This window comes from Chrysemys picta, chromosome 6, assembly GCF_011386835.1.
Source record: "Chrysemys picta bellii isolate R12L10 chromosome 6, ASM1138683v2, whole genome shotgun sequence".
Classification (NCBI taxonomy): Eukaryota; Metazoa; Chordata; order Testudines; family Emydidae; genus Chrysemys; species Chrysemys picta.
Window position 1 is genome coordinate 122,236,828 of NC_088796.1, and position 27,971 is coordinate 122,264,798.

General features: G+C 48.4%; 1 long non-coding RNA gene across 1 annotated transcript in view; it reads right to left on the reverse strand.

Moving 5' to 3' along the window:
* Positions 1-641: 641 nt before the first annotated feature.
* LOC135972295 (uncharacterized) overlaps positions 642-27,971 on the reverse strand; it is a 134,809-nt gene continuing 107,479 nt past the window's right edge. Inside the window, exon 3 of the long non-coding RNA XR_010588719.1 lies at positions 642-3,756. This is a non-coding gene — a long non-coding RNA (uncharacterized LOC135972295). The remainder of the gene's footprint in view (positions 3,757-27,971) is intronic.

Below are 27,971 nucleotides of genomic sequence, written 5' to 3' on the forward strand. Positions count from 1 at the left end.
AAATCCGCATTGAGAATTCAAAAATAAAGAAGTGGGATTTTATGAGAATTAATGTATAATGTTGAGACAGTTGGATCAGCCTCTCTGTGCTGGAGCTGTCCTTCACACAGAGCCAAGTGGATTAGGAAGGAAATAACTTAGACTCATAGACTCATAGACTTTAAGGTCAGAAGGGACCAGTATGATCATCTAGTCTGACCTCCCGCATGATGCAGGCCACAAAAGCTGACCAACCCCCTTTCCCTTGACTCAGCTGTTGAAGTCCCCAAATCCTGTGATTTAAGGACTTCAAGTCGCAGAGAATCCTCCAGCAAGCGACCCCTGCCCCATGCTGCGGAGGAAGGTGAAAAACCTCCAGGGCCTCTGCCAATCTACCCTGGAGGAAAATTCCTTCCCGACCCCAAATATGGCGATCAGTAGAACCCCGAGCATGCAGGCAAGATTCTCCAGCCAGACCCTCTTTGACCATTGATACTATTTACCCGTGATGGCACACTGTTGATTGATTGACTAAAATCACGTTATCCCATCAAACCATTCCCTCCATAAACTTATCGAGCTTAATCTTAAAGCCAGAGAGGTCTTTCGTCCCCACTGTTTCCCTCGGAAGGCTGTTCCAAAATTTCACCCCTATGACTTGCTCTCCTAGACCGTCCTGCTCCACCAGTCTGCTTAGCAAATACCAGCTCTCATTGCCTGGTCAAGAGGAAAACACCTGCCAAAGATCACGGCCTTGCAGAATAAAATAAATAAGTAACTGTTCTCAGGAGATAAGCGCATAGAGGATGTCTGAGTGAGGGACCACCTGACCCCTGTTGTCTTAGTTTCTCTGTCATGGACGATACCAAACTAATTATTTTTCCTGGAATGTTCCAAAAATTGCATGCGCTCGTTTTAATTGTAGTCACGTGTGCATTATAGAAACAATTGTGCTCAATACAGGTTAAATGTCTAGTGCATTCGTTGAGACACCGTTGGCTTTGGCTGCTGTTGAAGCTCATGTAACTTCCTTTTACACAACTTGAAAGATTTAGGAAGAAGCCTGACACCAGCGTCAAATTAAGCAAAGGGGCTAATAAGTCTATGTGTGTTTGCTAGTGGGATCGAGGTACCCATGGAGCGCTTGACATAAGCAAGCAGGTGACGTTAACACATGATTGCGATTCCAGAATTCTAGCATCTGGCCAGTGTATTTTATGATGCCTGTTTGTATCGATCTGACCATCTAGAAGAAGGCTATTCATACAGCTGATGATGATAACGTTGTGTTTGAATGGGGCAGAAGAAGTTGCTGTCAGCTGTCGCTTTCTATATAATCAAAGTGAGATACTGTATGTTTTAAATAGTGTACGAAAGACAAAGTAGAATAGGATCCCATACAAAATAATGACTCCCTCTCTGTAGCAGATGGCTCCTCTCTATTCCATCCCCAGCTTTGATGACACCCAGAAGTACATTTTTTTAACATTCAAAGTAATCAAAATAATGTCTAATGTGAAAATCATTATCCAGAATTGCTGCTACCCTGAAATGCCTACTACGCTGTATAACTCTACCTCCGTCTAACGGGCGAGATGTTGTTGTCTGTCAAATCTCAAAATATGAAATTCAAAAGCAGAACTCCCTTGACAAAAGCAGGGTAGAACATTCTACTTCAGTCCGCCCTTTGTATTCTTTGCAGCCTGGCCCCTACCATCTGCTTTATGAAGCTGCAGGACTCCGGTGACGGTTTCTCAGTATGTAGATTAAGGAACGGAGGATTTTACATTCAAATAATGGAAGGTGGTCTCATTTAAACTCAGAGAAACAAACCAGGCTCAAACTCCATCTGTACACTACCCTGTGGCATAACTCAGAGTTCGCCTTCATTGCTCTGAATACCTTGCTGTCCAACCCGATCCACTGTTATTGGCCCCAGCTGAAATCAGGGCCCCATTGTGTTAGGGTCTGCACATAAATAATAAGAGCTAGTCCCCGCCCCAAAGAGCTTATGATCTACATAGACAAGACAGACTAGTGTAGGGAAAGGGAAAATCATTATTCACTTCGTATGGATGGGGGAATGAGAGATCAAGTGGTTTGTCCAAGGTGACACAAGAAGTCACAAGATTGGGAACTGGCCCCTGGTCTCCTGATTCCCGGCCCAGAGCCTTCATGACAAGAGTTGTTTGTGTGTTTTTCTGCCCACAGCCTTGTCAGTCATGGATAAGGCTGCGAATCTGTCAAGGAGGACGTGGAACTCATGAATTCTGTGACTTTCCGCGACCTCCGTGACTTCTGCAGGGGCCAGTGCAGCTGACACCAGGGCCGCCCAAGCAGCTGGCCTCGAGACCAGCCGCACCGTCTGCTGCTGGAGTGGCCCCGGGGCCAGCCGCACCAGCAACTGCTCGGGTGGCCCCAGGCAGTTGGCCCCGGGGCCTGCCCGAGCAGCAGCCAGTGCCCCGGAGGCCCTCCAGCTAAGATTTAGTCAGGGATATTTATAGGAAAGGTCATGGACAGGTCACGGGCCCGTGACTTGTCCATGACTTTTACTAAAAATACCCGTGACTAAATCTTAGCCTTAGTCAAGGATTGATCTATCCCAGAGTGATCTTTAATCTAGCCAAGAGAGAACTGTATCCAAGGGCTGGAAGCTCAAGTAAAAAGAATTCAAAATGAGATCAAATGTCGACCAATGAGGGTGATCAACCACTGGAGCAGATTCCTGAGGCGTGTGGTGCATTCTCCATCATTTGCAGTTTTTAAATCAAGACTCGGTGTCTTTCTGAACAACCTGCTCTGTCTCGACCATTAGTTCTGGCTTTGATGCCAGAATCACTGGGTAAAATTCCCTGGCCTGTGCTGTGCAGGAGGTCAGACCAGATGATCACAATAGTCCCTTCTGGCCTTAAAATCTCTGCATACATGTAAGTCAGGTATGCGTCTAATATTCCGCTAAAATGAATATTCCTTATGTGTCAGCAGCTGCCGTTCCTTCTGTCACGCGTCTGGAGTGGCTCACGACCAGGAGTGCTTAGGGCAGAGACCCCAAATTCGTGGTATGCTCTGTGATTAGATGTCACCAACCCAATACCAAATGTAAACTCCTAAATCACTATAACAGTCTTCCCATGGCGTCCCAGACAGCCCCCTTGGCTGTCTTGCCACCCAGGCGAGGGGGTCTTACTGATAGTTGGTTGCTATACATCAAAGACCACAAAATATTCAGGTTGCTTCCAGTCCCAAGAGATCAGTCACTTAACCCAGGTCAATTTGTAACTAAGGTCTCTCACCAAAGACAATGCTCATAGCCAATCCTGTAGTAAACTAACTGAAGATTTATTACTAGGAAAAAGAAATTTGAGAGTTATTACAAGGTTAAAGCAGGCAAACGTATATACGCAAATGAGTTACAATCTCTAGTTTTAAAAGGTGACACAACTGTAGCAATCGGTCAGCTCTGGATGTCTGGAGGACTAACCCAGGTTGACCCTGGGGATCTCTGCTTCTAGTTCGTAGCTCCGGCCCTATGAGAGTCCAAACAGCAAAAGAGTTAAAAAAATATATTTTTGTCAGCTATCTTTAGTTCCTTCTTCTAGAATTCAAGCTGATGGGATGAGCCCTTCTTCATGTCACCTCTTCATGGGTGCAGGGGGGCAATTAGCAAGGTCTTTGTATTGTGAAGTCCCACAATGGCCCGTTTAATTTTGATGGGCTTCCTGATGGGCAGGAGACGATCCCTCCTGACTGGGTTCACAGTTTCAGAGCGAACACTTTCTACAATCATAAAGCAAAAACTTCAGTATTACTTTATAGCCTGTGATACAAATGCTAGAAACGAGATTAATGCATGCAGTGACTTACAAGCATTTCATAAAGTCTAAACACTAAACACACTGTTACAAGTTCAATACCCATGTTAGCCATACTAACATACAGGGGAAACAGACTAGGCCATCCATCAATTTGTCAGTGCTTGGCTGAGGCCTAAAATCTTGGCCAGAGTTGGCATCTGGTCTGCCAATATCACACCTTCCTTTTAGATTGCACTTCTAACCTGAAAAGTGACCTAGTATCCATGGAACTGGTCCATATTAATTGAGTCATATTCACTGAGTTAGAAAGTGAGCAGATACATTATCCTAGCTGCCAGTCCTGTAAAGTCACCCACACTGGCCAGCCAAGTTGGGTTCTTCTCATCTCACAAGCCCTAACCAGCGCTAAAGTTTCTACAGGCCAAATTATGCTCTGGGTGACACCTGAACTACCCCCCCTCCACCCCCGTCTTCGAATTATGTCTTCGGTGATGCCTATGAAATGCCCGGGTTACATATGTGAAGGCTAGTGGGGGTAGCACCGGTGTCAGTGAGGACATAACATGGCCTGGAGAACCTTTATTGCCGGTTATGATGCGTGAGGCGAGATGAACCAGCTGGACTGTCTGAGCCCAGGGTGAGCTCATCAGAATAACATCATGTGCAGCAGTTCATTGACCCTTCCCCTCCCAGCCCACACCCTGTCGGTCTGTTTCAGCCACGAGGAGCAGCCTGCCCGCAGACTAGACTGGGAGCATTCTGTGGCTTCACTGGTGTGTACAGTGCCCTGCACAAAGCAGGCCGTAGCCACGACAGGGCCTCTAGGCGCTACTACAATACACATGCTAGATAACAGCCATTAAGTAATGCTCTGATACTAGAAAGCTGATGCAGGGAAATCGATTTAACCTCATCGAAACAATATCTCTGGGCGTACAACTACCTACAGCCCGCAAATTCCTCTTGCTGTGATGCGGGAATATTCTGGTTTATAGCAATTAAAGCAACTGGGTTAGGGTCTGTGTGGCTTGCCGCCATGAACGACTGTTAGCACTACAGCTGCAAAACCAAATATTTTTCTATTTTAAAGGAAGTTATTGATCCTGGGCTCTGGTATAAACACGGATAACTCAGTTTTATCACCGAACTGCCAGAGGACGTGGCCTTCCATTAGAACAGACACACAAAATATATTCTGCTCATAAACCACAATGGCCCAGTGCTTCAGAGCATGGCATTTTAGTGTGGAAGAGGGAGATATGTTATTAAGACCGTTACCCACGTGGAGAGTACTTTTATTATCGCAGGACTCTGCTGGCTTCTGTTTCCTAACCAGAGCCACCTCTCTCCTGTTTTCAGCCCAGCAAAACACTTAGGGTGAAATGCTGGCACAAGAAGTCAATGACAAAACTCCCAGCGACGTCAATAGGAGCAGGATTTCAACGGTAGGGGCTGACTCGGCACACTGGGCTGTCTGTAGAAATTTGACCATTGCCATCTCTCCTTTGTCTGTTTTCATGTATCAACGTCAATCACATCTACGTGAAAGAAGGGAAGTGGGTTTCTGCCTTGACTCTGAATGTTCCTGACGCTGTAGTTTTAAATTCGATGCTTAACAATACTAGCTGGTCGGAGGGCTGAAGTCCGGGATTTCAGCCCAGGTATGGCAGTCCTAAAATCCTTAGAAAAACAGCTTCCAATCCCTGGAGTGGTTTGTCAGCTCTGTTCAGGAGGGAGGATTCAGTGAGGGTTAGGCACTTTAACTTGAGGAGCTCTCTTTTATAAGCTTCTGCAAAACTCGTAAAGATCCCCTGGCATTTTTTGCTAGATTAAGGCATTTGACCCAATGCACTTGTCCAACTCCCCACTCCTCCAGTGGGGATTAGATATTGCAAATTGAGATTGTGTCCTCTCAAAGAACTGCCTGGTCTCTACAGTCATAGGCAGTTTGGGTGGAATCTGAGTGATTTTCTCCACAACACACCTAGACATTTTCTCCCAATAGAAGGAATTCTAATCAACTATCGAGTGGAGACAGCTGGGTTAATCCACCACCCAGAACAAATCTGCTGATTTCAGATTGCATGGATGATGTGGCAAACCAGAGACCCTCCTCTTTGTCTCCTGCAAATCACAGCATAGGAGCTCAGAAACAGAAGTGACCATGTGGAGGTGGAGACTTGCACCCGACAAGCTCCAGCTATCTCCTCTCTCACATCACCCATCACAGGTCACCTGGCAACCAATCCCAGGAATGGGACTTCTGGTATCTATAAAAAAGAACAAAGGACTGTTGTAAAAACCTTCTGAACTACTAAGGACAGACTGGCCTCCCAGAGCGAGAGTCCTCTCCCTCAGAAACATTCCCGTTCTCCTAGATAGACCATGCAAGGAGGATAGGTTTTCCTGACCTCAATCCACAGGAGGGAACACCCAGATATCCAGCTGATATAATGACCTACTTGCCCCTCTACCAGCTCCACCTCAAATGCTAGATTAACAGTATGGCCAACTGCATCTGTTCAGTGTCAGACTGTGAGGCCAGGAGGGACCATTATGAACTTCTGCATAACACAGGCCAGAGAACCTCACCCAAATTCTTGCATCAGACCCACGGCTTCTTGCTCAGCTGTCGCAGATCTTCAATACCAGTAGCCAGTGGTCCCATGGCAGCCATGAAATCCTGAACTAACTTAGAAGATTTGTCATCAATATGCAGGTTTTAATCACCAAGTATTATCCGCCTCAACCTTCCAACTACATCAGCCGAGCAGGGACATTGGAGTGCTTCAGTGCAACTTTATCCACCCCAAGTAGTCCCATATTCAGTCTACATGGGACTTACACAGACACACGGTATTCTGTCCAGTTTTGAGATGAGAAACTACAGGAGAACAGCTAAAGAAGAGAGACAACCAAACAATCAAATGCAGAAGAACTGGCAGTATTCTCTGGGAGGCCTGGAAGTGAAAATTCTGGCCATATGCTGTGGAAAATGTGCTTGGTGAAATAAATTCGAACAAAGATCCAGGGAGTATGAGAAGATGTTCAGAGTTTGAAGGACAGACAATGACCTGCCGTTCTTATTTGCAGGGTGGGTGGGGAGAGAGAAGAACCAAGTTGCAGAATCCTCTTTTCTGTTCTATGCTGGGAACTTTACAAAACGCCAGCAGGGCCTTGTGCGAGCAGACTGAGCCCTGAGCAGTTTCTCCCCTGACACTCAGAATGGGTGTTCTCTGAATGATTCACGGAAGCTGACAACACAATGCTGCAGGACTCCTTGGCTGTAGAACTTTTGAAGGTGATTAAGCTCTCACCTTCAGACAAGCAAGTCTGGTTTAATACAATTGTGATAATCAGAACATGGTGTAATTTGATTCATCTCACTTCTGATTATATGAGTTTCTGCTTAAGTGACTAATGAACATTGATAGCACAGGGGGAAATGCATTAAATAACAAAGGCCTAGTCAATTAGAATGGCCTTGTGCTTAATCATGGAATCATAGAAAGGTAGGGCCGGAAGGGACCTCAAGAAGTCATCAGGTCCATCCCCCTTCACTGAGGCAGGAACAAGTAACCCTAGAGCATCCCTGACAACGATTTGCCCAATTTGTTTTTAAAAGCTTCCAATGACGGGGACTCCATGACTGCCCCTGACAGAGAGAAAGTTTTCCTGATATCTAACCTAAATCTCCCTTGCTGCAGATTAAGCCCATTGCTTCTTGTCCTACCTTCAGTGGACACAGAGAACAATTGATCACAGTTCTCTTTTGAACAACCCTGAACATATCAGGTCCCCCCTCAGTCTTCTTTTCTCAAGACTAAACATGCCCAGTTTTTTTACCCTTTCCTCATAAGTCAGGTTTTCTAAACCTTTGATCATTTTTGTTGCTCACCTCTGCACACTCCAATTTTGCTACATCTTTCCTCAAGTGTGGTGCCCAGGATTGGACACAGTATTCCAAATCCATCTTGCCCGTCTTTAAAAAAGAGAAAAAGGAGAATCTGGGGAACCACAGACGTCACCTCAGTCCCTGGAAAATTCATGGAGCAGGTCCTCAAGGAATCCATTTTGAAGCACTTGGAGGAGAGGAAGGTGAACAGGAACAGTCAATATGTATTCACCAAAGGCAAGTCATGCGTGACCAACCTGATTGCCTTCTATGATGAGATAACCAGCTCTGTGGATATGGTGAAAGCGGTGGACGTGATATATCTTGACTTTAGCAAAGCTTTTGATACAGTCTCCCACAGTATTCTTGCCAGCAAATTAAAGCAGTTCGTATTGGATTCATGGACTATAAGGTGGATAGAAAGCTGGCTAGATTGTCGGGCTCAATGGGTAGTGATGTCTAGTTGGCAGCCTGTATCAAGCAGAGTGCCCCAGGGGTCTGTCCTGGGGCCGGTTTTGTTCAACATCTTTATTAATGATCTGGATGATGGGATGGATTGCACCCTCAGCAAGTTCGCGGATGACACTAAGCTGGAGGGAGAGGTAGATATGCTGGAGGGTATGGATAGGGTCTAGAGTGACCTAGACAAATTGAGGGATTGGGCTAAAAGAAATCTGCTGAGGTTCAACAAGGACAAGTGCAGAGTCCTGCTCTTAGGGTCGAAGAATCCCATGCACTGCTACAGGCTGGGGAGTGACTGGCTAAGCGGTATTTCTGCAGAAAACGACCTGGGGATTACAGTGGACGAGAAGCTGGATATGAGTCAACAGTGTGCCCTTGTTGCCAAGAAGGTTAATGGCATATTGGGCTACATTAGTAGGAGCATTGCCAGCAGATCGAGGGAAGTGATTATTCCCCTCTATTCAACACTGGTGAAGCCACATCTGGAGTAATACGTCCAGTTGTGGGCCCCACACTACAGAAAGGATGTGGACAAATTGGAGAGAGTCCAGCGAAGGGCAACAAAAATGATTAGGTGGCTGGGGCACATGACTTATGAGGAGAGGCTGAGGGAACTGGGCTTATTTAGTCTCCAGAAGAGAAGAGTGAGGGGGGATTTGATAGCAGCCTTCAACTACCTGAAGGGGAATTCCAAAGGGGATGGTGCTAGTCTGTTCTCAGTGGTGGCAGATGACAGAACAAGGAGCAATGGTCTCAAGTTGCAGTGGGGAAGATCTAGGTTGGCTATTAGGAAAAACTAGGAGGGTGGTGAAGCACTGGAATGGGTTACCTAGGGAGGTGGTGGAATCTCCATCCTTAGAGGTTTTTAAGGCCCGGCTTGACAAAGCCCTGGCTGGGATGATTTAGTTGGGATTGGTCCTGCTTTGAGCAGGGGGTTGGACTAGATGACCTCCTGAGGTCCCTTCCAACCCTGATATTCTATGATTCTATGATATTTCTATGAAATGAGGCCTCATTAGTGCAAAGTAGAGCAGGACAATTACCTCCCATGTCTTCCATACAACACTGTTAATACACCTAGAATGATATTCGCCTTTTTTCCAACTGCATCACATTTTTGACTCAGATTTCAATTTGTGAGCCACTATAACCCCCAGATCCTTTTCAGCAGCACTACCGTCTTGCCACTTATTCCTCATTTTGTAGTCGTGCATTTGATTTTTCCTTCCTAAATGCAGTACTTTACATTTGTCTTTATTGAATTTCATCTTGCTGATTTCAGACCAGTTCTCCAATGCATGAAGGTCATTTCGAATTTTAAACCTGTCCTCCCAAGTGGTTGCAACCCCTCCCAGCTTGGTGTCATCCACACATTTTATTAGCATACTCGCCATTCCATTATCCAAGTCATTAGTGAAAATATTGAATAGTATGGAATGTTCTAAACTGGAACTAACAAGACCTGGGTCCAGTGCCTGGCTCTAGTGCAGATTCCCCAAATGACCTTAGTCAAGTCATTTAATCTCGGTGGGCCTCAGTTTTCCATCTATAAAATGGAGATAATAATACTTTGTTGGTTCACAACTGCAACACCGGCTCTTGAAGGCCAGGGCTGTACAGCACAACGGGGCCATGCTCTTGACTGGAGCCTGCAGGTGCTACTGTCATATCAATAATCATAAGTCAAGGGCTTTTCATGAAGTAGGCAAAAAAAAAGAATAGTGGGGAAGGAGCCACATCTCTGTCCCTTTTTGCAGGGATAGTAAACCTCCTTCTTCAGGGTTTAACCCAGTCTCTAACTACTAGAGACTAGGATGAGACCTAATGTGCAGGCAGATTATCCACACGTCTGTTATAGAGTTCTTGCATCTTTCTCTGAACCATCTGGCACTGACCAAGATCAGAGACAGCCCTGGCTCTGAGCCACTCTAGTGACTCCTATGGGCCCAACTGCTTTCATAGAAGAAACTCATCTCAGCGAGATTACACTAAATCTTCCCCCAACAGTAACAGACTTCGGTCTCGGTTTTATAATCCTTACTTGGGCAAAACTCTCTTTTGAAATCAATTGGAGATTTACCTGAGTAAGAATTGCAAGAATGGGTCTATGGTCTGACTTACAGTTTTAAACAACATTGAACCAATGTTTATAACCATGTAACAGAAGAACATAAGAACGGCCATACTGGGTCAGACCAAAGGTCCATCTAGCCCAGTATCCTGTCTTCCGACAGTGGCCAATGCCAGGTGCCCCAGAGGAAATTAACAGAACAGGGAATCATCAAGTGATCCATCCCCTGTCACTCATTCCCAGCTTCTGGCAAACAGACGCTTGGGACACCATTCCTACCCACCCTGGCTAATAGCCATTGATGGATCTATCCTCCATGAACTTATCTAGTTCTTTTTTGAACCCTGTTATGGTCTTGGCCTTCACAACATCCTCTGGCAAAGAGTTCCACAGGTTGACTGTGAATTGTGTGAAGAAAGACTTCCTTTTATTTGTTTTAAACCTGCTGCCTGTTAATTTCATTTGGTGACCCCTAGTTCTTGTGTTATGAGAAGTAGTAAACAACACTTCCTTATCTACTTTCTCGACACCAGTCACGTAGAAAAGGAACGCTGTATTACTGGCTGAGAAGATAAGGAATTGCCAAAACAAAGCAAACCAGCTAGTTTAGCATCCCGTCTCTGACACTAGCCCACATCCATCAGAGGAATGTGAAACATCCCCTGCACCTGGACAATTGTGCAATTCTAGCCCATCCGGGTATGCTGCTTCTTCGCCTCAGCTGGCAAAGACATTGCGCCCTGAGGCAGGAAGTCTCCTCGTATTTATTATTACTCTTGTAACTGCTTCCATATAAGACTATCTTGTACTACAGTGGAGAAAAATCTAACCCATTAGGCATTGCAGCAGGGTATTTTACAATATCTTTACATCAGCCAAACTGGACAGTCCCTACGTAAAAGGATAAATGGACACAAGTCAGATATTAGGAATAGCAATATACAAAAACCTGTAGGAGAACACTTCAAGCTCCCTGGACACACAAAAGCAGATTTAAAGGTAGCCATCCTGCAGCAAAAAAACATCAGGACCAGACTCCAAAGAGAAACTGCTGAACTTCAGTTCATTTGCAAATTTGACACCATCAGCTCAGGATTAAACAAAGACTGTGAATGGCTAGCCAACTGCAAAAGCAGTTTCTCCTCCCTTGGTGTTTACACCTCAACTGCTAGAAGAGGGCCTCCTCCTCCCTGATTGAACTAATCTCGTTATCTCTAGACTGATTCTTGCCTGCATATTTATACCTGCCTCTGGAAATTTCCACTACATGCGTCTGAAGAAGTGGGTATTCACGCACGAAAGCTTATGCTCCAATTCGTCTGTTAGTCTATAAGGTGCCACAGGACTCTGTCGCTTTTTACAGATCCAGACTAACATGGCCACCCCTCTGATATAATGTCTTATCTGGCTTAGAATAACGCATACAATGAGAACTGATAGGGCAGCCACTCACTGAGGCCCTCTAAAAGCTGGTTCCTGTATATTATATACAAGTACTGTTTTAGTATTCAAATCTCATTTTACATGAGATTAAAGTATAATTCTAAAAAAAGGTACTAAACTCCTCTGAGGTTCAATGGAGAGCAGAAGTACAAGAAGGGATCAAATAAAGCTTTTTCTTAGCAGAGTTATGAACATTCCTTGAAAAAATAGTGTTAATTCTTTCCATTGTAAGCTCCTCAGGGCAGTGAGCTTATCTGCCAGTGTATTCATACAGCACCTACCGCTGCGGGGCCCTTAGCCAGAATCGGGTGCTTCCACACGGCAGATAATAAATAATGAATCCAATAGTAAGTTTTGAAAAATCAGGCTCTACAATGATAGAGCTAAGGATGAAAACTCAACCTTAAAGCTCCTCCTTTCTTCATATGCCTTAAAATGTCTCTCTTTATAAGATATCCGTCAAGTAATATAATACAAACAGGAATTTCTTATGCAGCCTTCCACACAGCAAGTTACTGTACATGATGTACTGTAAGAGCTCAGTGAGACCGTGACTGCACAGTTGCATCTGTGCAAATGCACGCCTGTGTTGCACTACTAGGTATGTGCGTGCAAATCCCTGGTATCGCACGTGCACGAGGCTAGCTAGACCGGTGCCGACAGTCCTTCTCAAAGTCAGGCCGCAGACCGGACTCGCTATGAGTTTCCATCCCATTGCCATGTGAAGCCAAGTCTGAAGAAAACCAATTGAATCATTTTCAAGGTACAAGCCGTGAAAGCGGAAGAGGCCTGTGCTGGACATCTCCAGTTCAGAATGAGCTCTGGTTTCAAACGGCGCTGTAATACTGCGCAATCTGGAACTCCCCGGCGGCTGTGACGGCCCATCATCCTCAGCCACAGGGGCTCTGAACCCATCTCACAAAGAGGCGGAAAGTTTCCACTTGCAGTCCAAGGTTTGCTTCATTATAACTATGGACCCAATTGCCTGAGAGCTGGGGCCGGTGTGTAGCTACACTGCTGCAGAAGGAGCATGGCTCAGAGAGGCACAGTTCTGTCCTGCTCCCCTCTCATCCCGGGGCCAGTCATTTCCTGCAGCCCTGAAAGGGGGGCGGCTTATCACCCTCCTTGTGCCCAGCCTGCTGTACTGGGGGGAGCTGCCTGCTATGGGGAAGGGGCCACGGCTCGTCTCACCCCCTCGCTCAGGGGACCCAGAGCTGGAATATAATGGCTCCAATGGGGCAGGGCCTTACCTCCCTTCACAGCTCTCAGGGCTAGAGACAATCCCGCCACTAGCTGGGAGAGGCGCCTTAACGTTGAGGTGTCCCCCAAGGCATTGCAAGCACTTTCCAGTATAGTGACTCTAGATGGACCATATTCCCACGGGCTAGGTAAGGATTAGCCCACCTTGCAAGGCTTGGGGTTTACAGGCTAAGAGCTAGGGCTTTGAAGAAATGACTTCTGAAAGCATATTCCTAGGAGGCCCTTTCCCCCCACTGAATAGAAAGAATGTCTGTTTGTTTCCCCCCCTGCTGTATCAAAGGCACCTATGCCCTGAACAGGCATCCCTGCAAGGCCGATACACGGCTCCATTAAACAACTCAGACAGTATAAAATCACCTGCTTTCTTATTATGGAAAGGGTTTGAAAGCTGAAATCCTCACAAGCAATGGTGTGAGCATTTGAAATGTTATCCACTGAGGCCATAGGTCAGCCAGGAATCCCGGGGGGTCAGTAACTGACGTGTGCTTCAGGCTCGGGCTTTTTACTTCTAAAAGCATAACAGCCCTTTCTCTTCTTCCAGGCTTGCTTTTCCATCTTCAAAAGGCACGTAATGGGCACTGAGGGCTGGATGGGCTACAGATAGCCAGAGGAAAGGGGATAGGATCTTCCTTACTTGTTAAAGCCCTTTTCTTTTTATCATAGAATATCAGGGTTGGAAGGGACCTCAGGAGGTCATCTAGTCCAACCCCCTGCTCAAAGCAGGACCAATCCCCTGTCGTTAGTTCCCCTGCAACATCCATAGTATGGGGCTGGATAGCTAGATGGCCAGATTTCTCCCCTTTCCTGGGATTACAGCTGGGCAAAAAATAAAATGGATTTTTTGGGTCATTGGCAATGCATCTGACGAAATGGGTATTCACCCACGAAAGCTTATGCTCCAATACATCGATTAGTCTTTAAGGTGCCACAGGACTCTTTCTTGCTTTTTACAGATCCAGACTAACACAGCGGCTACTCTGATACTTGACACCTCCCAGAAAGTAGTTATCAGTGGTTCACAGTCATGTTGGAAGGGCCTAACAAGTGGGGTCCCCCAGGGATCGGTTCTGGGTCTGGTTCTGTTCATATCTTCATCAATTATTTAGACAATGGCATAGAGAGTACACTTATAATGTTTGCGGGCGATACCAAACTGGGAGGGGTTACAAGTCCTTGGAGGATAGGATTAAAATTCAAAATGATCTGGACAAACCGGAGAAATGGTCTCAAGTAAATAGGATGAAATTCAATAAGGACAAATGCAAAGTACTCCATTTAGGAAGGAGCAATCAGTTGCACACATACAAAATGGGAAATGACCGCCTAGGAAGGAGTATTGTGGAAAGGGATCTGGGGGTCATAGTGGATCACAAGCTAAATATGAGTCAACAGTGGTTCGCCATCCCCGGCCAATGGGGGCGGCGGGAAGCCACCCCCAGTACATCGCTCGCCCACGCCGCTTCTCACCGCCCCCATTGGCCCGGGACGGCGAACCGCGGCCAGTGGGGGCCGCGATCGGCCGAACCTGCCGCGTCAGCAGGTAAATAAACTGGCCCGGCCTGCCAGGGTGCTTACCCTGGCGAGCCGCGTGCCAAATGTTGCCAACCCCTGATCTAGACTGAAAGCATTTTGTCTAGTGAGCGTTACCCAGGGGTAACTACATTGGAAATACAGATACATAGTCAATATTCCTAACGCCAGAAACCAAAATGATACATGCCTACAAATAGGATAATCATATTCAGCAAATCATAACTTTTCCAGTGACATCTCACATGACTTACCTTGCATAAAACACAATATAATTGTGTCAATCATATCATAATAATATCACTGTGAAGAATATGGGCTCCAGTGTCACAAGCTTCCTGTGCCACCTACATTTTTTCACGTAGCTCCTGTAATGCTGTGTGTAGCCGCATCAGCAGGAATGCAAACATTTTTTTGCAGCGTTTGCATGGCTTGGGTTCCAACTGCATTTCTGCAAGTACATTTTACTTACCCGCTTTTTATTACCAACAGAATTGCTGGCAGTTCAATTTATTTTCTGGCCTGGGCATTCAAAGAGAGTGATAGATATAAAAGATCAGGAATAGCTACTGCGGAACGCAGGCTATGAATTAGGGCGAATTTGCATATTGCTATTATAGTAAGTTATAGCGAGGATTTTATTTAATCATTTCGTCTCATTCGACCCATCTTTCCTCAACTAGTTCAGCTGTTAATCCAGCGCATTAAGTCATTTCATTTCCCTGCCTGCTTTTATTCGAGGCAACTATATTTTTATGGCTGGTATTTGTTTTTGCAGCCTTCCTGATGAAACCCAGGCCTTGGCAGCAGGCCGGGTGATTCAGAGCAGGACTCTCTCTTTGTCTAATTGCGGCAGAGGCCAAAGGGAAGTCTTGTTTGCTTTTGCCAGCAGCGGTTGAGAAGATGAAGCTGCAATATCTTATCCTCACCCTCGGGTAGCAAAGCTCTACAAATGCTCAGAGAACATACAGCAGTGAAGCTCTGGTGGAGAACCAGCTGTCTCTGCCAAACAGGTAGGTCTGACTGGTCATTACTTAGGGGCAACAAGAAGTGAGTGAAATTAACTGTGTGGGTGACTGCAGGCTTTAAGGGACCGGCGGCTTAGCAGGGTGCTTAGAAAAGCTCTGACCTCCGAGCCAGACCTGAGAGCAGGGCTTTGTCCCTCAGGCACCCTCCCCCTGCACTGCTCCTTTAGCACATTTAATAAAGCTATCACTCAACACTGGCTCCAGCAACTTCCCTTCCTCAAAGAGAGAGCCAAGGTCACGTCTTCATTTAAACAGGCTGCACAGCCGACCGGAGGGGACTGCCCAGGCAGGGGGCCCCCCCACCATCAGTCAACGAACACTTCATCAGCACCTCTGCTCTGCAGATCTGACCAGGGGCTGTTTCATGCTCGGTTTTGGCCTTGGGGAAGGCCGAATTCAGCCCTGATGCAACGAGGGAGAACTCCATGGGAGTCGGTGGACCTGAACTGCTTAAACCAGGGCTAAATTTGTCCCTGTGCCTTTAAAGGCTGCCGATGGGTGTCGCCGTCCTGAACCATGGAGCTGGGACAGGCCACTGAGCCAGAACGAACGTGCATGAGCTACGTGCATCATTTAAGCCAATGAACTACGACAAGAGAGAGAACCGGCACTGAAAAGCTTGTTAAAGACAGAAACGCTGGGTGCAGCAGGACCCAGAAGTCATTAAAACGACGGTGCCTGCGGGGCTGTGAATGCTGCTTACCTCGCTGAGAGAGACTAGGCTGCAGCACTGGGACAGCACCTAGCAACGGGGGCTTTGAGCTGGTGCAGTAACCCAACTGGTATTTGTTTCTCTGTCTATGGTCCACCACGGTCCCCTTCTTGCCTGGGCTGCCAGGAGCTCTCCTCTGGGTCAGATTTCCCACCTTTTCCCCACACTGATTGCCATATCCCCATATCTCCTATCAGGCATTTTCATTCTGCCCCCTATGGTCCTGTCCATGGCACCATCCAGACTTCACCTCCTCAAAGGGCTGATCATTTTCTCATGCATGGCGTCATTCAGTCCCCACTGTGGGCTGGTTTAGTTATTCCCCTCTGGGAAGGGGAAAAGAAACTTGTTCACTATTCTCCCTCTGGTAAGCCAAAGATGCGTTCATGTCCCATCCGTTATTACTAACAGGAGCACTTTGTGGAAGCCTTCACCTTCACCCATGGCACCTCACTGTGAATCTGGGATGAAAGGCCATTCAAGGAACCAAATGCATCTGAGGCTACAGCCCACTGCTAAGTGCAATGCAGACATTTCACCTACTGAAATGGGGGGGTTGGATGGAGCATAGGAGTCCCACGGTCTGTCAGGGGGCGGGGGTAGATAGGGGTCAGGGAGCAAAAAGGGTCCTGGGAGGGCAGTTAGGATGGGGTGGGCCTCTGGAGGGGGTGGTCAGGGGACAAGGAGCTGGGGGGGATTGGATGAGTTGGGAGTCCCGGGGTCTGTCAGGGGGTGGGGGTAGATAGGGGTCAGGGAGCAAGAAGGGTCCTGGGGGGGCAGTTAGGGTGGGGCGGGCCTCTGGAGGGGGTGGTCAGGGGACAAGGAGCTGGGGGGGGGATTGGATGAGTTGGGAGTTCTGGGGGGGCTGTCAGGGGGACAGGGGTGTGGAGAGGGGTTGGGGGAGGCAGGGAGCAGAGGGGGTTGGATGGGTCGGGAGTTCTGGGGGTCCTGTCAGGGGGCGGGGAGCGGTTGGATAGGCGTGGGAGTGGATAAGGGTCGGGGCAGTCAGGGGACAGGTAGGGGGTAGGGTCCTAGGGGGACAGTCAGGGGACAAGGAGCGGGGGGGTTGGGGGTTCTGAGGGTGGCAGTCAGGGGGCAGGAAGTAGGAGGGAGTGGATGGGGTGGGGCTAGGGCGGGGCTCCCTGGGTGCACACCCTAATGAAATGGGCTGCGCACGCCTATGCTTTAGGCACCTGTGTTTGAAAATCTTGTCTGAATGCGGCCGGTACATTGCAACTGGAGCTCAGATGTCACCGCTGTGCGTGACAGGAAGAACCAGAGAGAATGCAGGGGCGGGCTGGAGAGCTGAATACCTGTTTTTCAGAAGCTTGGCTTAGGTCCCTGTTACAATTCTTTCTCCCTGAAACCCTCCATCGATAGCTTGTCATGTACCCTGTGGACAGGCACCAAGACAAGTCCACACTCTCACTGTAGTCAAGAGCTGCTACTGTTTCCCCCCTCTCGCCTTCTGCATACACGACACAAACCAGCTTCCGCCGAGCTTCGCCGCAGGGCAGCTGACACCCAGGGATTCCCCTGGGCCAGGCCCACTCCACAAATCAGCCGGATTGCTATTAGGCACAGACTCAGGAGGACGTCACACCGTGAATGGCACCAGGAAGGGGAGAATCAGCGGTGCACAGAATGGGGTGTGGGATGGAAGCAGAGCGAAGGGTTTAGAGAACTTTAATTCTGCGTTTTCACACACGCATACACGTCGGGATTTTAAGTGCCCTGAGTTTGACATTCCCTGGCTAGCATTTGGTGTTGGAAAAGGGCCAGATCCTGAGGGTGCTGTGGACTTGGGGGTGGGGGTAAATGAGACTTGCAGGAGCTCTGCGCCTCCCACATTAGGCCCAAGCACTCACTCCCATGGAAATTACATCTCAGGCTCATAACCGTAACTCCTTCTTCCAGGTGCTTTTTGTGTGCAGACACTGCTGCGCACGGGAGGTGCATCGCAGGAGATAAGGCCCCGGAGAAACTAAACACAATACACGAGTGTTTGGGCTGCCTCCAGCACATCCAGCCAAAACGGTCAATATCATTTCACGGCAGCAATTTCACATCAAATAACCTATTGACAGCTCAGAGGAAGCCGGGAGAAAAATGAATCCATAAAATTGCCCTATCCCCCGCCTTGCTCTTGGGACAGATTTCCCCTTGAACACATTTATTCAGGTAGAGGAAATTCCATTTTGAGGATCAGAGAGTGATTGGAAGGACAGCCTCTGAAAAGCAATGCCTCTGTATGGCTTTCGCAACAGGAGTTACTTCTTCATGTTGGAGGGTAGCCACAGTAGACTGGCCCCCTCTGCAATCCACAATCCGATCTCCCCTATTCAGTCTTACTCTCCCGCTCTGTCAGGCAGAGAGAGGGCTCTGTGGGCTGGATTCAGACCCTTGAACTTCGGCACCGCATTCAAAACTCTGGCAGTATTTAGACAGACGGTCAGCCAAGGACTTTGTGTGTGGGAAGCAGGTGCACAAAAGCTGCAACAGGCAGACTGGCGCGGCTCAAGCAATGCTCTATGGCTGGTTGTGTTGTGCTTTTGCATGGGTTTTAACTATCTAATACACAAACAGCACCAGTGACATGTAAGCAGGTGTGTTTTCTATCCTCTCCCTTGTTGGCACAGGTAAGAGGTGTAAGGGGCCAGAAAGAAATCAATATGCATCAGACCAAAAAATAAATTAATTAATTTAAAAACCCCTCCTGGCAAATGTTCGGTTATTTTGAGGCGCGCTCAGGTAGGGCGCACCGTGTTCTGTGCTGGCAAATGGGACAGCTCTGGCAGCAAATAACAGCAACAGAGCAACGCCCAGCAGTACCCCATGCGACTAGAGAGAGACCAGGAGGCTGCGTATACACGGCCTCCTGGGGGAGTCCCCCAAAGGGGCTCTTTGCTGAAGAAAGTGCCCCTCTGGGTGAGTCAGGGCATGGCTGGCTGGGTTTTTTGCTGCGTTACGATTTTGAGAGGGCTCAGCATTCTAACACAACCGTTCCTGTCATCACCCTGGCCCACGTGGCTTTGCACTGACAGACAGTAGCTGAGTCACTGATCCTGGAGGGTGCGTTATCGCAGCTGTCCCAGTGAACTAGGCTGTGCTGAAGAACGGGGGGTTCTCACCAACATTCCTTTGGCTCTATAAGAACAGCCACACTAGGTCAGACCAATGGTACATCTAGCCCAGAATCCTGTCTGCCGACAGTGGCCAATGCCAGCTGCTTTGGAGGGAATGAACAGAACAGGGCAATTATCAGGTGATCCATCCCCTGTCATCCAGTTCCAGCTTCTGGCAGTCAGAGGGTTAAGGACACCCAGAGCACGGAGTTGCATCCCTGATCATCTTGGCTAATAGCCGTTGAAGGACCTGTCCGCCACAAATACGGGGTCTTTTTTCATTGTTACTGGAGTCTTAGGCTAGGTCTACACTACACGCCTGAATCGGCGGGTAGAAATCGACCTCTCGGGGATCGATTTATCGCGTCCCGTTGGGACGCTACAATCGATCCCCGAATCGATGCTCTTACTCCACCAGCGGAGGTGGTAGTAAGCGCCGTCGACAGGAAGCCGCAGAGGTCGATTTTGCCACCGTCCTCACAGCGGGGTAAGTCGGCTGCGATACGTCGAATTCAGCTACGCTATTCACGTAGCTGAATTTGCGTATCTTAAATCGACTCCCCCCTGTAGTGTAGATGTAGCCTCAGTCAAGATCAAACATTAGCAGAGAAAAGGCCTGATCCAAAGCCCAGAGAAGTCAATGGAAGAACTCCCGCTGTCTTTCATGGGCTCTACACAACCCTTTGGTTAGAGGGTGAATTCTCAGAGCCTCTGATTGTGGGCATGGTCAGTAGAGTTTTGTTCTGGAAGGACTGTCTGGGGAGACTGTGAATTAGGGTTTAGTGATCTGTTTACTTTCAACTGTATTAGTAAGTATCGCTGACTAGGGCTGCTCAGAAACTAAGGAAAAGTTGACTAAATTCTGCTGAATTTTTCTTCTCTCATTGTGAGACGTTGCGTACTCAAGAATGAGAGCTGCCCTGCCGTTGGAGAAGTGCGTGGTGATTGCACTGTGGAAGCTGGCTACTCCAGACTTCTACCCATTGGTTGCTAACCAGTTCGGAATGGGAAAATCGACCATTGGGTTTGCGTTGACGGAAGTGTGCAGGGCCATTGATCGCATCCTGCTCCGAAAGACCGTGACTCTGGGCAACATGCGTGACATTGTGAATGGCTTTGCACAAATGGGGTCCCTTAACTGCAGAGGGGCGACAGATGGCATGCACATTCCATTTCTGGCACCAGACCACCTAGCCACCAAGTACATTAATCGCAAGGGGTATTTCTCAATGGTTCTCCAGGCGCTTGTGGATCAACGTGGGCGTTTCATGGCCAGTAACGCAGGCTGGTCCGGAAAGGTGCGTGACGCATGCATCCTTCGGAACACTGGCCTGTTCAAGAAGCTGCAAGCAGGGACTTTCTTCCCGGACCAGAAGATCACCGTAGGGGAAGTCAAAATGCCCATTGTGATCTGGGAGACCCCGCCTACCCTTAATGCCATGGCTTATGAAGCCATACATGGGGCACCTTGACAGCAGCAAAGAGCAGTTCAACAACAGGCTGAGCAAGTGCAGAATGACTGTGGAGTGTGCATTTGGCCATTTAAAAGCCCGCTGGTAATGCCTGGATGGGAAGCTGGACATGGCCAATGACAATATTCCTATGCTTATAGCCATGTGCTGTATGCTCCATAATATTTGTAAAGGGAAGGGTGAAAGCTTCACTCAGGGCTGGACCACAGAGGCTCAGCGCCTGGAGGCTGAGTTTGAACAGCCGGAGACCAGGGCTATTAGGGGGCGTAGCGTGGGGCCATAAGGATCAGGGATGCCTTGAGGCAGCAATTTGAAACTGAAAGCCACAAATATTTGTTGCTATGCTCGGGATAGCACTGCTTGTAATGCTAGGAGGTGATTGGTGCACATGATGCAAGAAGGATCCTTAACATAATTGTATGTTGCTTTGCTGTGCTCTTTTTGCTTTCACTTAATAGAATAAAGATTGCTTTCAAACCAACACAATTCTTCTATTAAAAGACAACAACCGGAGGAGAGAGTCAAACGAAAAAATTAATGAGCAGGGAGGGGGATGGGAAATGGGGGAAGGGAAGGTCTCAAGAGGAGGAGGGGTCCTGGGATGGCTACAGATTTGTGTATGTCCAGGGATCCTATCCTCAACCTTCTCCTTTGGAGTACAATGCAGCGGGGGCTGTACTTCAGCAGGGCCAGACTGCAGAGGGCTGGGTGTTGAGTGCAGTGGCTAGTGGGAGTCCGCAGGGCTGGACTGTGATGGGGGAGGAGTGGAATGCTGCAGGTAGAGACTGGAGCCAGGAGGTTGATAAGAGTGTGTTGGCGGTGTCTGGGGGGAGCACGGGAAAGAGCTTTGCGACAGCAGCTGCAAGGGAGGGCAGGCGTGAAGCTGCTCGGTTTGAAGAGCTAGTTTCGGCTGGAGCGTGTCTGCTTGGTGCTCCATGACGGTTAAGAGCCGCTTCTTTCTGGTGTGCCACGTTCTCCTTTCAGTCCCTCTTCTCACTGTCCCGCCACTCCTTCAATTCCTGTTTCTCGGCGGCGGAGTGCATCATAACCTCACGGAGAAAGTCGTCCTTAGTTCTTCTTGGCCGCTTTCTAATTCTGCGCAGCCGTTCAGCTGCCGATAGCAAAAAGGGAGGCTGGGCTCCCAAGGTTATCTCTGTGAAGTTTAAACGCAACATTTTACAGAAGTAGTATTGTGTGCAACATAGACAACACTGATTCAGTGCTTTAAAACACAGCCAGTACTCACGGGTCAGGAGTGAGGGGCCCCAGCAGAGCTGGGGGTGGGTGGGAGCCCAGGACTGGAACAGTGGGGGGTGGGGGAGCTGTGGTTCAGTATTGAGGGGGCATCAACAGAGATTCGTGTTGAGTTCCCAGGGCTGGAACAGCAATGGGGGATGCTTATGTGTGAGGGAGCCCAGAACTGCAATGGGAATGGAGGCTGTGGGCCAGCACTGAGACACAGCAGCAGGGTTTGGAGCAGAGAGCCAAGGAGTGAAGTAGTGGGAGGGTAGGGGGCTATCGCCCAGGATTGAGGTGCAGCAAGAGGATAGTGGGGAGCGGGAGGAGGGGGCAGGACTGGTATAGCAATTTTCAGATTTAGGGCTTGTTTCTGCTCTCACTGAAGAATGGTGTAAATTACATGGGCCGTGCCACTGAAATAAATGCAGCGACACCACTTTACAACTAGCGAAAGACAGGCCAGAATCACGCCTTCCTACAGCAATACAGTTAACCTAGGAACCCCACTCCCAGCGTAGAGCCACGGCAGTTTGGTTCCGGCCCCATTCAGAGAGTGGGCTTAGTTTCAAGATCAGGTTTCTCCTAAAATCTCAGGGAGTTTTGTCTTTCAGCTGATACCCCCACCCCATGCCACCAGAGCTATTGTTCTGATGGTCCCACGGACAACACGGCCGGGGTGCTGATACTCTCACCATGCGGGGAGGCCGTGGCAGGCCTGGATTATCTTGAGAGTGGAGGATGACTCACCGGGAGAGGATCATTCCACACCTGAACCATGTGGTAACCAAGCACAACTAACAGCGTGTGTAGCAGATGCCACAGAAACAGGACTTGGGAAGATGCAAATAATGGGCCCCATTGCTCCTTGGTGAACTCTGTTGCCATCAGTGGCCTTACACCAGGGGTTTCTGTGTCCCATGGAGCCAGTGATGAGTTTAGCTTTCTGCAAGCAATACCCATAGGCGACTCTGCCACCTCATCATAAGTGAATCCTTTCACCTAGCAACTGGGCTGGCTGATGAAAACAGCCTTATTCACCTCTGCCCCCTGGAGCCTTGACTACCTCTGTACGAGAGCTGGCAAAGCCTGTTAGCCATGATTGCTTGTGTGTGTGCATGCTCCAAGGGCACCGGGCCGGCTGGCTGCGGTGGGTTTAATTAACCCCCAGAATGACCCAAGAGCCTCAGCACAGATGCTTTTTAATATTTGTATTGGTGCTCAAAGTAGGCAAGAGACCAGCCGTTCTAGCTGGAGCCAGGCCGATGCAGGCTGGTGGTGGGCAAGCTTCTCTGTACAGCCTGGCCAATGCTCCCTACCAGGGAGCTGCAAAGGGGAAACATCCAGGGGTGTGCCCCGGGCTTGATTCCTTCTGATGTAAACAAATCACAAGCTAGGAAGCAGGGCTGGTCCGGAACAGAGCCCTGCTGGATTCCGGCCAGCTCAGCTCGAAGGTGCATGTGGATGCCACGTGGTCTGCCTCAGGGTCAGGGCGCCCAGAGCTTCTACCCTTCGCGCTGTACAACTGGGAGTTGGGAGCCCCGGCTCCAGCTGGGCTCTCAGATTTCCAGACTCTCTGCCATGGGAGTTGGGAGCCAGGAAGTCCTGACCCCTGGTCCACAGCTCTGGGGCAGTCCCACCATGCAGACTGCCATGAGTCGGAGATCCCACCGCCCCAGGAGTCCTGCAACCCAGGAATTCTGTGTTTCCGCCAGCTCTGCTGTGCTATTGTATTACAGCCAGTGACAGAAATGGCACCATCTCTCCCTAGGTTGTCCCGCACAAGAAGAATGAATTGCTCTGGATGGGAAACGAATAGTTTCCATTTTTCCACCAACGCTGCATGTGACAGAGCGAATAGCTGAGGTGCTCAGAGCATAAATGATTGCCAACAGCTGTTAGACCTGTGACTCCCAGGATCTTGCACTAACCCCTAGGCCTTGCTGCCTGCACTACCACCTGTAAGGCTGGGCTTGTTCTATCAGAACTCAGTGAAAAAGAAACAAGCCAAGGAAGCTGAAATCACAAGGTTTCTTGTGTGCCTTTCACAGCTTTCCAACCACTCCTGACCCACCATCCCTGGGCGAGTGATTGCTCTGGATGGGATTGTACCATCTCTTTGGGGTATTTTGTATCCTTTAGCATCGTTGAGGTCATGGCAAAGGACAGGTGAGTAGAATTGCATGCCTGGGCTGGTGCATTTTCATTACAGTTGTGCATGGGCACAGGATCAATTCTTGTCACAAGCTCAAAGGCCGTTCTCAGAGCCAGAAATTTGGCTTAGGATCAAATCCTCCCTTGTCTGAAGTCAATGAGAATGTCACCATTGACTTTAGGGAACCAAGACCTGGCTCCTTCTGCCTGGATAGCCGGTGGCACAAACACAGGCCTGAAGAGAAAACTCTCCCTGCGCAGCCGAACACGTCTCAGTAAACTGCAACACAGCAAAGAGATAACCAATCCCTGAACATCAGTCTATCCACGCAGCACCTGCCCAAAGAGACAGGCAAGCGTGCTTTCCAGCTTTGCTATTTTGCATCCTGATTAAAACACAAGACACATATTCAGAGTGTCAGAGCTGTCTATTTTTGATGCACAGGAGAAGATTTGTAGAAACACCCGAACAATTTCACCTTTCTGAGGCTAGACTAAAACGGATATTGGCTAATTACAGCTGTAATGTGGCAAATGCTTTCAAGGGACTGTAACCCTTTACCTAAAAAGAAGCTACTTTCAAAGGTTACAGCAACTTAAAGAGTCAAGAGACACTGCTTTCAGCAGCTAAATCAGATGAAAATTAGCACTGGGGCTACCCCCTGGCCACGTGTGGGATGCAGTGTGTAGAAAACAAGCTCCTAGTATGGAGATTTTATTATTTGACTATAGGTAGTGTGATGGGTTGGGTCACAGAAACCCCCTTGGGACTGCCACCTGATGTGCTGAGATACCTCTGAGCCCGTTTTCCCTGCCAGCTTGGGACTTCAGTACCCCGTCTTGTTGAGCCAGACACGCTAGCCTGCTGTAAACACAGACCCAGGTCTGAACCATGTCCCCACAAGCTGCAGGCTTAACTGAAAACAGCTTAAGAAGTGGTCCTGTCTCTAGCACCCAGATACCCAGTTCCCAATGGGATCCAAACCCTAAATAAATCTGTTTTACTCTGTATAAAGCTTATACTTGGTAAACTCATAAATTGTTCGCCTTCTATGACACTGATAGAGAGGTATGCACAGCTGTTTGCTCCCTCAGGTATTGATTGCTTGCTCTAGGTTAATTAATAAGTAAAAAGTGATTTTATTAAATATAAAAAGTAGGATTTAAGTAGCTCCAAGTAATAACGGACAGAACAAAATAAATTACCAAGCAAAATAAAACAAATACACGCAAGTCTAAGCCTAATACAGTCGGAATCTAAATTTTGGTAAATCTCACCCTCAGAGATGTTCCAATAAGCTTCTTTCACAGACTAGACTCCTTCCTAGTCTGGGTCCAGCAATCACTCACACCCCCGTAGTTACTGTCCTTTGTTCCAGTTTCTTTCCGGCATCTCTTTGGGGTGGAGAGGCTATCTTTTGAGCCAGCTGAAGACCAAATAGAGGGGTTTCCAGGGCCTTTTATATTCTCTCTCTTGTGGGTGGAAACGCCGTTTGTTCTCCTGTGCAGAATCACAGCTACAAGATGGAGTTTTGGAGTCACATGGGCAAGTCACATGTCCATGCATGACTCAGTTCTTTACAGGCCAACGCCATATTTACATGTTAGTTTGAATGTTCCCAGGAAAGCTCAGATGTGGATTGGCATCTCCCAAAGTTCATTGTCAGTTAAGTGTTTCTTAATTGGGCACTTATTGAGAATAGTTCCTTCTCAAGAAGCTGAACAAATGCTTCACTGAGGCTACTTAGAATCAAAACACATTGAGATACAAGTATACAGCCAATATTCATAACTTCAACTACAAAAATGATGCACACATAATCATAACCAGCAAATCATAACCTTTCCATAGACACCTCACACAACCACCTTTGTACAATATTTGCTGCAAATATATAACAGTGGTTGCAACAATGATCTATACGGTCACAGTTAAGAGCGTCAATAACATCACAGGTAGGCTGTGTGTTTTGTGCTGCATGAGGCACATGACAGTCACTGGCACAGATGACAGCCCAGATGGAAAAGGTAATGGAAAATAGATTGCATTTCTTTAAGTGCATATAATATTTTCAACAACCTCAGTATCATGTCTCTGCTTTGCATTTCTGAGGTGAATTATTTGCACGAATAAAAAATAAAAATCCCTAGCTCTGAGACGGTCCTTTCCATTAGTAGGTCTCAAAGCACTTTACAAAGTAGGTCAAGATCGTTATTTCCATTTTATAGATGGGGAAACTGAGGTACAGAGCAGTGATGTGACCTGCCCATGGTCACCTAGCCCTAGTGCTCTAACCACTAGGACACATTGCCTCCCTAGAGAGAGATAGTGAGCAAGTGCCAGATTTACATAGGGCACAAGTATGGGTTGAGTTGAGGCCCAGCTTTGAGGAGGAGGGAGGGATAAGAAGTATGTGTCTACCCTTTTCCCATCAGTAGTGCACAGTGGCATACCCCGTAATGCCTGCCGTTACTCCCTGGCATTCGCAGCGCTTGCTTTCTTTGCATAGACCGTCATAATGTTCTGCTGCCACCTTTCCAAATCAGCCAGTTTCCTTGAAGCCAATGGAACTGGCCGGGGAAGGTTCTGAATGACAGAGTACCAGAGGAGTTCTGGCCAGCGATTTCCACGCAGAGTGGAACTCCTCCACTGATGTCACTCAGTGCAGCTCTGCTGATGCCCATGGGGCTATGCGGAGTTAAAGCACACGAGGGGCCGGCCCCATATCCTGGTCTGATTAATGGGTGTAGCCATAGGTCTTGGAGCCTGACCCTCAAACTTGCTCAGCTATTGTGTGACTACCGCAGCAGAACAATATCAAACTTGGGCAGCAGCCACCTTGTTAGTCTCTAAGGTGCCACAAGTACTTCTTGTTCTTTCTGCTTCTCCAGGGACCCTTCTCTGCAGAGTTCTCTTCAGAGCTCTGGTTTGCTCCCACGCTCCGCCAGCTGAAAACCCCCTGCAACGACTGCTAATAGCCCTGGTTACAGTCAGCCAAGGAACAGAGTGAGCCAGCGTTGTCTGACCTGGTCCCTTCAGGAACTGGATCTAACTCCATGTGGCTGTGTGTGCTGCCTGGGTGTGTCTCTAGATCCCCATCCAGCATCCCCAGCCATTGCTCACACATGTTGGCACCAGCAGCCTTCAGCTTTTAACCCTTCCCATAATCCTGGAGCTTGCAGTAAGTGCCCGCTAGGTACAGCCATCATACCCCCCGTGCCCGGTCTCCATAGGCCTCCGCACTCACCATCCCCGGAAGGAAGGTCTGAAATATGCAGGTATAGCGTCGACCGGGACCCTTCACGTGCCCCCTTCCCAGGAACGGTGATGATGTCCCAGAACTGAGAACAGTGTATTACGGATCTGTGGTGCAGGACTCAGCCATTCCTTCTGTCTCCTGGGCTCTCTTCCCTCACGGCTCAGTCCCACCAGGGAATCGGCAATAGCTGCATATGGCAGTGCAGCTGGGAAAGCCACTGCTAGCTTGTCTGCGCACTGCCATGCGAATGCACCATTTGCTTCTAGTTTTACGCACCAAAGGCAAAGCCGTTGCGTGGTTGTCAGACAGCGAGGCTGCCCCGCCGTGCAGACCGGGGGGTGCCGCGACGCCAGGGAGATTTCGCAGATGCTCATTTACGAGCCATCTGCTTCGCTTCCCGTCTGCAGGGCCGGGCCGAGCTGCACCGTGAGATTCACGTTTCAGAAGAGGAGAGAGCAGTTTTCCAGCGCCGTTCAAAGGCTCTGTGGATTCTGCTGTGTTCAGCCTGCTCTGTGGATGGGCGGCAAGC